Source organism: Pseudophryne corroboree, chromosome 1 (genome assembly GCF_028390025.1).
Source record: "Pseudophryne corroboree isolate aPseCor3 chromosome 1, aPseCor3.hap2, whole genome shotgun sequence".
Lineage (NCBI taxonomy): Eukaryota > Metazoa > Chordata > Amphibia > Anura > Myobatrachidae > Pseudophryne > Pseudophryne corroboree.
Genome location: NC_086444.1, coordinates 1,006,871,806 through 1,006,881,805, shown reverse-complemented (window position 1 = coordinate 1,006,881,805; position 10,000 = coordinate 1,006,871,806). Strand labels below are relative to the sequence as shown.

Here is a 10,000-nt window from a genome sequence, read left to right as displayed (position 1 = left end):
TTTCAGAAATTATTAATATTGGTTTGGTAACAATTTGTATTTTAATTCAGTTTTGCTTCCATAAAACAATGTCACTACTGGATTTCAATAAATCCTACTCTGACTAGCACTAACTATAGTGGAACTTTAGGATGATCAAAGATTCTTTTTTAGCATGCTCACAGATAATACCTGCAGTATGTGAACTCTCTATTTATGCCCTGACTAATAACTCCAAACCTTTACCATAAAGAAACAGACTCATCTTCACCTCCTGCAGGACAAGAAATACAGTACAGTAACCTTTACATCAAGGCTGCAATGTGTATGTGCTTATAGTGAGAAAGAGCAGGGGGTACAGCTCAGTGGTAGAGCATTCGACTGCAGTTCGAGAGGTCCCTGGTTCAAATCCAGGTGCCCCCTATTACTTGCTTTTAATGTATAGCATCACTTTGCAGTCTATACCTCGTTTGGGACTCAAGTAATGTAAAAACATACTCAAGTGGCAGTCAGGCAACAAAAAATGTTGAAATGTCAACTTAATACTTTACCTCAGGAAAGTACAGTATCAGTGGCAGGTTTTGAATGCTAATTTGATAGAGAATTATACAGGATAAAATCACTATACATGAAGGATGAATGCTTTATTCCTAACTAACTTTGATAAATAAGGGAGTATTGGGCATTAACATGGCAGAATTCAAAATTATTTGGTACAGCCATGTTTTCAACTCCGACTGATTTTGCAATTAGTCTATAAGGCATACATGCATTCAGAACATCTGAGCCCACTGACCCAAATTCAAATATTTTATTTTATTAGCAAAAATGTACCATGATAAAATAGTTTCCAGAAATTATTAATATTGGTTTGGTAACAATTTGTATTTTAGATCAGTTTTGCTTCCATAAAACAATGTCACTACTGGATTTCAATAAATCCTACTCTGACTAGCACTAACTATAGTGGAACTTTAGGATGATCAAAGTTTCTTTTTGAGCATGCTCACAGATTATACCTGCAGTATGTGAACTCTCTATTTATGCCCTGACTAATAACTCCAAAGCGTTACCATAAAGAAACAGACTCATCTTCACCTCCTGCAGGACAAGAAATACAGTACAGTAACCTTTACATCAAGGCTGCAATGTGTATGTGCTTACAGTGAGAAAAAGCAGGGGGTATAGCTCAGTGGTAGAGCATTCGACTGCAGATCGAGAGGTCCCTGGTTCAAATCCGGGTGCCCCCTATTACTTACTTTTAATGTATAGCATCACTTTGCAGTCTATACCTCGTTTGGGACTCAAGTAATGTAAAAACATACTCAAGTGGCAGTCAGGCAACAAAAAATGTTGACATTTCAACTTAATTCTTTACCTCAGGAAAGTACAGTATCAGTGGCAGGTTTTTACAGCTACTTTTGATAGAGAATTATACAGCATAAAATAACTGTACATGAAGGATGAATGCTTTATTCCTAACTAACTTTGATAAATAAGGGAGTATTGGGCATTAACATGGCAGAATTACAATTTTTTTGGTGCAGCCATGTTTTGAACTCATACTGATTTTGCAATTAGTCCATAAGGCATACATGCATTCCGAACATCTGAGCCCACTGACCTAAAAATCAAATATTTGATTTTATTGCCAAAATGTATCTCAATCAGTTAGTTTTCAGAAATTATTAATATTGGTTTAGTGACAATTTGTATTTTAGTTCTCTTTGGCTTCCATAAAACAATGTCACAACTGGATTTCAATATATAATACTCTGACTAGCACGAACAATAGTTGAGCTTTAGGATGATCAAGGTTTCTTTTAAACATGCTCACAGATTATACCTACAGTATGTAAACTCTCTATTTATGCCCTGACTAATAACTCCAAACCTTTACCATAAAGAAACAGACTCATCTTCACCTCCTGCAGGACAAGAAATACAGTACAGTAACCTTTACATCAAGGCTGCAATGTGTATGGTCTTATAGTTAGAAAGACCAGGGGGTATAAATCAGTTGTTGAGCATTCGAGTGCATGTCGAGAGGTCCCTGGTTCAAATCCAGGTGCCCCTATAATTTGCTTTTAATGTATAGCGTCCCTTTGCAGTCTATACCTTGTTTGGGACTCACGTAATGTAAAAACATACTCAAGTGGCAGTCAGGCAACAAAAAATGTTGACATTTCAACTTAATACTTTACCTCAGGAAAGTACAGTATCAGTGGCAGGTTTTTACAGCTACTTTTGATAGAGAATTATACAGCATAAAATAACTGTACATGAAGGATGAATGCTTTATTCCTAACTAACTTTGATAAATAAGGGAGTATTGGGCATTAACATGGCAGAATTCAAAATTATTTGGTACAGCCATGTTTTCAACTCCGACTGATTTTGCAATTAGTCCATAAGGCATACATGCATTCAGAACATCTGAGCCCACTGACCCAAAATTCAAATATTTTATTTTATTAGCAAAAATGTACCATGATAAAATAGTTTTCAGAAATTATTAATATTGGTTTGGTAACAATTTGTATTTTAGATCAGTTTTGCTTCCATAAAACAATGTTACAACTGGATTTCAATAAATCCTACTCTGACTAGCACTAACTATAGTGGAACTTTAGGATGATCAAAGTTTCTTTTTGAGCATGCTCACAGATTATACCTGCAGTATGTGAACTCTATATTTATGCCCTGACTAATAACTCCAAAGCGTTACCATAAAGAAATAGACTCATCTTCACCTCCTGCAGGACAAGAAATACAGTACAGTAACCTTTACATCAAGGCTGCAATGTGTATGTGCTTATAGTGAGAAAGAGCAGGGGGTATAGCTCAGTGGTAGAGCATTCGACTGCAGATCGAAAAGTCCCTGGTTCAAATCCAGGTGCCCCCTATTACTTACTTTTAATGTATAGCATCACTTTGCAGTCTATACCTCGTTTGGGACTCAAGTAATGTAAAAACATACTCAAGTGGCAGTCAGGCAACAAAAAATGTTGAAATGTCAACTTAATACTTTACCTCAGGAAAGTACAGTATCAGTGGCAGGTTTTGACTGCTAATTTGATAGAGAATTATACAGGATAAAATCACTATACATGAAGGATGAATGCTTTATTCCTAACTAACTTTGATAAATAAGGGAGTATTGGGCATTAACATGGCAGAATTACAATTTTTTTGGTGCAGCCATGTTTTGAACTCATACTGATTTTGCAATTAGTCCATAAGGCATACATGCATTCCGATCATCTGAGCCCACTAACCTAAAAATCAAATATTTGATTTTATTGCCAAAATGTATCTCAATCAGTTAGTTTTCAAAAATTATTAATATTGGTTTAGTGACAATTTGTATTTTAGTTCTCTTCGGCTTCCATAAAACAATGTCACAACTGGATTTCAATATATACTACTCTGACTAGCACGAACAATAGTGGAGCTTTAGGATGATCAAAGTTTCTTTTTAAACATGCTCACAGATTATACCTACAGTATGTAAACTCTCTATTTATGCCCTGACTAATAACTCCAAACCTTTACCATAAAGAAACAGACTCATCTTCACCTCCTGCAGGACAAGAAATACAGTACAGTAACATTTACATCAAGGCTGCAATGTGTATGGTCTTATAGTGAGAAAGACCAGGGGGTATAAATCAGTTGTTGAGCATTCGAGTGCATGTCGAGAGGTCCCTTGTTCAACTCCAGGTGCCCCTATAATTTGCTTTTTATGTATAGCGTCCCTTTGCAGTCTATACCTCATTTGGGACTCAAGTAATGTAAAAACATACTCAAGTGGCAGTCAGGGAACAAAAAATGTTGACATTTCAACTTAATACTTTACCTCAGGAAAGTACAGTATCAGTGGAAGGTTTTTACAGCTACTTTTGATAGAGAATTATACAGCATAAAATAACTGTACATGAAGGATGAATGCTTTATTCCTAAATAACTTTGATAAATAAGGGAGTATTGGGCATTAACATGGCAAAATTCAAAATTATTTGGTACAGCCATGTTTTCAACTCAGACTGATTTTGCAATTAGTCCATAAGGCATACATGCATTCAGAACATCTGAGCCCACTGACCCAAAATTCAAATATTTTATTTTATTAGCAAAAATGTACCATGATAAAATAGTTTTCAGAAATTATTAATATTGGTTTGGTAACAATTTGTATTTTAGATCAGTTTTGCTTCCATAAAACAATGTCACAACTGGATTTCAATAAATCCTACTCTGACTAGCACTAACTATAGTGGAACTTTAGGATGATCAAAGTTTCTTTTTGAGCATGCTCACAGATTATACCTGCAGTATGTGAACTCTATATTTATGCCCTGACTAATAACTCCAAAGCGTTACCATAAAGAAATAGACTCATCTTCACCTCCTGCAGGACAAGAAATACAGTACAGTAACCTTTACATCAAGGCTGCAATGTGTATGTGCTTATAGTGAGAAAGAGCAGGGGGTATAGCTCAGTGGTAGAGCATTCGACTGCAGATCGAAAAGTCCCTGGTTCAAATCCAGGTGCCCCCTATTACTTACTTTTAATGTATAGCATCACTTTGCAGTCTATACCTCGTTTGGGACTCAAGTAATGTAAAAACATACTCAAGTGGCAGTCAGGCAACAAAAAATGTTGAAATGTCAACTTAATACTTTACCTCAGGAAAGTACAGTATCAGTGGCAGGTTTTGACTGCTAATTTGATAGAGAATTATACAGGATAAAATCACTATACATGAAGGATGAATGCTTTATTCCTAACTAACTTTGATAAATAAGGGAGTATTGGGCATTAACATGGCAGAATTACAATTTTTTTGGTGCAGCCATGTTTTGAACTCATACTGATTTTGCAATTAGTCCATAAGGCATACATGCATTCCGATCATCTGAGCCCACTAACCTAAAAATCAAATATTTGATTTTATTGCCAAAATGTATCTCAATCAGTTAGTTTTCAAAAATTATTAATATTGGTTTAGTGACAATTTGTATTTTAGTTCTCTTCGGCTTCCATAAAACAATGTCACAACTGGATTTCAATATATACTACTCTGACTAGCACGAACAATAGTGGAGCTTTAGGATGATCAAAGTTTCTTTTTAAACATGCTCACAGATTATACCTACAGTATGTAAACTCTCTATTTATGCCCTGACTAATAACTCCAAACCTTTACCATAAAGAAACAGACTCATCTTCACCTCCTGCAGGACAAGAAATACAGTACAGTAACATTTACATCAAGGCTGCAATGTGTATGGTCTTATAGTGAGAAAGACCAGGGGGTATAAATCAGTTGTTGAGCATTCGAGTGCATGTCGAGAGGTCCCTTGTTCAAATCCAGGTGCCCCTATAATTTGCTTTTTATGTATAGCGTCCCTTTGCAGTCTATACCTCATTTGGGACTCAAGTAATGTAAAAACATACTCAAGTGGCAGTCAGGGAACAAAAAATGTTGACATTTCAACTTAATACTTTACCTCAGGAAAGTACAGTATCAGTGGCAGGTTTTTACAGCTACTTTTGATAGAGAATTATACAGCATAAAATAACTGTACATGAAGGATGAATGCTTTATTCCTAACTAACTTTGATAAATAAGGAAGTATTGGGCATTAACATGGCAGAATTCAAAATTATTTGGTACAGCCATGTTTTCAACTCCGACTGATTTTGCAATTAGTCCATAAGGCATACATGCATTCAGAACATCTGAGCCCACTGACCCAAAATTCAAATATTTTATTTTATTAGCAAAAATGTACCATGATAAAATAGTTTTCAGAAATTATTAATATTGATTTGGTAACAATTTGTATTTTAGATCAGTTTTGCTTCCATAAAACAATGTCACAACTGGATTTCAATAAATCCTACTCTGACTAGCACTAACTATAGTGGAACTTTAGGATGATCAAAGTTTCTTTTTGAGCATGCTCACAGATTATACCTGCAGTATGTGAACTCTCTATTTATGCCCTGACTAATAACTCCAAAGCGTTACCATAAAGAAACAGACTCATCTTCACCTCCTGCAGGACAAGAAATACAGTACAGTAACCTTTACATCAAGGATGCAATGTGTATGTGCTTATAGTGAGAAAGAGCAGGGGGTATAGCTCAGTGGTAGAGCATTCGACTGCAGATCGAGAGGTCCGTGGTTCAAATCCAGGTGCCCCCTATTACTTGCTTTTAATGTATAGCATCACTTTGCAGTCTATACCTCGTTTGGGACTCAAGTAATGTTAAAACATACTCAAGTGGCAGTCAGGCAACAAAAAATGTTGAAATGTCAACTTAATACTTTACCTCAGGAAAGTACAGTATCAGTGGCAGGTTTTGACTGCTAATTTGATAGAGAATTATACAGGATAAAATCACTATACATGAAGGATGAATGCTTTATTCCTAACTAACTTTGATAAATAAGGGAGTATTGGGCATTAACATGGCAGAATTACAATTTTTTTGGTGCAGCCATGTTTTGAACTCATACTGATTTTGCAATTAGTCCATAAGGCATACATGCATTCAGAACATCTGAGCCCACTGACCTAAAAATCAAATATTTGATTTTATTGCCAAAATGTATCTCAATCAGTTAGTTTTCAGAAATTATTAATATTGGTTTAGTGACAATTTGTATTTTAGTTCTCTTTGGCTTCCATAAAACAATGTCACAACTGGATTTTAATATATACTACTCTGACTAGCACGAACAATAGTGGAGCTTTAGGATGATCAAAGTTTCTTTTTAAACATGCTCACAGATTATACCTACAGTATGTAAACTCTCTATTTATGCCCTGACTAATAACTCCAAACCTTTACCATAAAGAAACAGACTCATCTTCACCTCCTGCAGGACAAGAAATACAGTACAGTAACCTTTACATCAAGGCTGCAATGTGTATGGTCTTATAGTTAGAAAGACCAGGGGGTATAAATCAGTTGTTGAGCATTCGAGTGCATGTCGAGAGGTCCCTGGTTCAAATCCAGGTGCCCCTATAATTTGCTTTTAATGTATAGCGTCCCTTTACAGTCTATACCTTGTTTGGGACTCAAGTAATGTAAAAACATACTCAAGTGGCAGTCAGGCAACAAAAAATGTTGACATTTCAACTTAATACTTTACCTCAGGAAAGTACAGTATCAGTGGCAGGTTTTTACAGCTACTTTTGATAGAGAATTATACAGCATAAAATAACTGTACATGAAGGATGAATGCTTTATTCCTAACTAACTTTGATAAATAAGGGAGTATTGGGCATTAACATGGCAAAATTCAAAATTATTTGGTACAGCCATGTTTTCAACTCAGACTGATTTTGCAATTAGTCCATAAGGCATACATGCATTCAGAACATCTGAGCCCACTGACCCAAAATTCAAATATTTTATTTTATTAGCAAAAATGTACCATGATAAAATAGTTTTCAGAAATTATTAATATTGGTTTGGTAACAATTTGTATTTTAGATCAGTTTTGCTTCCATAAAACAATGTCACAACTGGATTTCAATAAATCCTACTCTGACTAGCACTAACTATAGTTGAACTTTAGGATGATCAAAGTTTCTTTTTGAGCATGCTCACAGATTATACCTGCAGTATGTGAACTCTCTATTTATGCCCTGACTAATAACTCCAAAGCATTACCATAAAGAAACAGACTCATCTTCACCTCCTGCAGGACAAGAAATACAGTACAGTAACCTTTACATCAAGGCTGCAATGTGTATGTGCTTATAGTGAGAAAGAGCAGGGGGTATATCTCAGTGGTAGAGCATTCGACTGCAGATTGAGAGGTCCCTGGTTCAAATCCGGTTGCCCCCTATTACTTACTTTTAATTTAATGTATAGCATCACTTTGCAGTCTATACCTCGTTTGGGACTCAAGTAATGTAAAAACATACTCAAGTGGCAGTCAGGCAACAAAAAATGTTGAAATGTCAACTTAATACTTTACCTCAGGAAAGTACAGTATCAGTGGCAGGTTTTGACTGCTAATTTGATAGAGAATTATACAGGATAAAATCACTATACATGAAGGATGAATGCTTTATTCCTAACTAACTTTGATAAATAAGGGAGTATTGGGCATTAACATGGCAGAATTACAATTTTTTTGGTGCAGCCATGTTTTGAACTCATACTGATTTTGCAATTAGTCCATAAGGCATACATGCATTCCGAACATCTGAGCCCACTGACCTAAAAATCAAATATTTGATTTTATTGCCAAAATGTATCTCAATCAGTTAGTTTTCAGAAATTATTAATATTGGTTTAGTGACAATTTGTATTTTAGTTCTCTTTGGCTTCCATAAAACAATGTCACAACTGGATTTCAATATATACTACTCTGACTAGCACGAACAATAGTGGAGCTTTAGGATGATCAAAGTTTCTTTTTAAACATGCTCACAGATTATACCTACAGTATGTAAACTCTCTATTTATGCCCTGACTAATAACTCCAAACCTTTACCATAAAGAAACAGACTCATCTTCACCTCCTGCAGGACAAGAAATACAGTACAGTAACCTTTACATCAAGGCTGCAATGTGTATGGTCTTATAGTTAGAAAGACCAGGGGGTATAAATCAGTTGTTGAGCATTCGAATGCATGTCGAGAGGTCCCTGGTTCAAATCCAGGTGCCCCTATAATTTGCTTTTTATGTATAGCGTCCCTTTGCAGTCTATACCTCATTTGGGACTCAAGTAATGTAAAAACATACTCAAGTGGCAGTCAGGCAACAAAAAATGTTGACATTTCAACTTAATACTTTACCTCAGGAAAGTACAGTATCAGTGGCAGGTTTTGACTGCTAATTTGATAGATAATTATACAGGATAAAATCACTATACATGAAGGATGAATGCTTTATTCCTAACTAACTTTGATAAATAAGGGAGTATTGGGCCTTAACATGGCAGAATTACAATTTTTTTGGTGCAGCCATGTTTTGAACTCATACTGATTTTGCAATTAGTCCATAAGGCATACATGCATTCCGAACATCTGAGCCCACTGACCTAAAAATCAAATATTTGATTTTATTGCCAAAATGTATCTCAATCAGTTAGTTTTCAGAAATTATTAATATTGGTTTAGTGACAATTTGTATTTTAGTTCTCTTTGGCTTCCATAAAACAATGTCACAACTGGATTTCAATATATACTACTCTGACTAGCACGAACAATAGTGGAGCTTTAGGATGATCAAAGTTTCTTTTTAAACATGCTCACAGATTATACCTACAGTATGTAAACTCTCTATTTATGCCCTGACTAATAACTCCAAACCTTTACCATAAAGAAACAGACTCATCTTCACCTCCTGCAGGACAAGAAATACAGTACAGTAACCTTTACATCAAGGCTGCAATGTGTATGGTCTTATAGTTAGAAAGACCAGGGGGTATAAATCAGTTGTTGAGCATTCGAGTGCATGTCAAGAGGTCCCTGGTTCAAATCCAGGTGCCCCTATAATTTGCTTTTAATGTATAGCGTCCCTTTGCAGTCTATACCTTATTTGGGACTCAAGTAATGTAAAAACATACTCAAGTGGCAGTCAGGCAACAAAAAATGTTGACATTTCAACTTAATACCTTACCTCAGGAAAGTACAGTATCAGTGGCAGGTTTTTACAGCTACTTTTGATAGAGAATTATACAGCATAAAATAACTGTACATGAAGGATGAATGCTTTATTCCTAACTAACTTTGATAAATAAGGGAGTATTGGGCATTAACATGGCAGAATTCAAAATTATTTGGTACAGCCATGTTTTCAACTCCGACTGATTTTGCAATTAGTCCATAAGGCATACATGCAATCAGAACATCTGAGCCCACTGACCCAAAATTTAAATATTTTATTTTATTAGCAAAAATGTAACATGATAAAATAGTTTTCAGAAATTATTAATATTGGTTTGGTAACAATTTGTATTTTTGATCAGTTTTGCTTCCATAAAAC

The 10,000-nt window shown here is 35.3% G+C and overlaps 6 non-coding genes across 6 annotated transcripts; all 6 read left to right on the top strand.

Moving 5' to 3' along the window:
* The first annotated feature begins 330 nt into the window (after positions 1-330).
* On the top strand, positions 331-402 carry TRNAC-GCA (transfer RNA cysteine (anticodon GCA)). Its single transcript has one exon. It is a non-coding gene; the product is annotated as a tRNA-Cys (tRNA).
* Positions 403-1,157: 755 nt separating this feature from the next.
* TRNAC-GCA (transfer RNA cysteine (anticodon GCA)) lies at positions 1,158-1,229 on the top strand. Its single transcript has one exon. It is a non-coding gene; the product is annotated as a tRNA-Cys (tRNA).
* Positions 1,230-2,812: 1,583 nt separating this feature from the next.
* Positions 2,813-2,884, top strand: TRNAC-GCA (transfer RNA cysteine (anticodon GCA)). Its single transcript has one exon. It is a non-coding gene; the product is annotated as a tRNA-Cys (tRNA).
* A 1,583-nt stretch (positions 2,885-4,467) lies between these two features.
* TRNAC-GCA (transfer RNA cysteine (anticodon GCA)) lies at positions 4,468-4,539 on the top strand. Its single transcript has one exon. It is a non-coding gene; the product is annotated as a tRNA-Cys (tRNA).
* Positions 4,540-6,122: 1,583 nt separating this feature from the next.
* TRNAC-GCA (transfer RNA cysteine (anticodon GCA)) lies at positions 6,123-6,194 on the top strand. Its single transcript has one exon. It is a non-coding gene; the product is annotated as a tRNA-Cys (tRNA).
* Positions 6,195-7,777: 1,583 nt separating this feature from the next.
* TRNAC-GCA (transfer RNA cysteine (anticodon GCA)) lies at positions 7,778-7,849 on the top strand. The gene has a single exon. It is a non-coding gene; the product is annotated as a tRNA-Cys (tRNA).
* Positions 7,850-10,000: the final 2,151 nt, after the last annotated feature.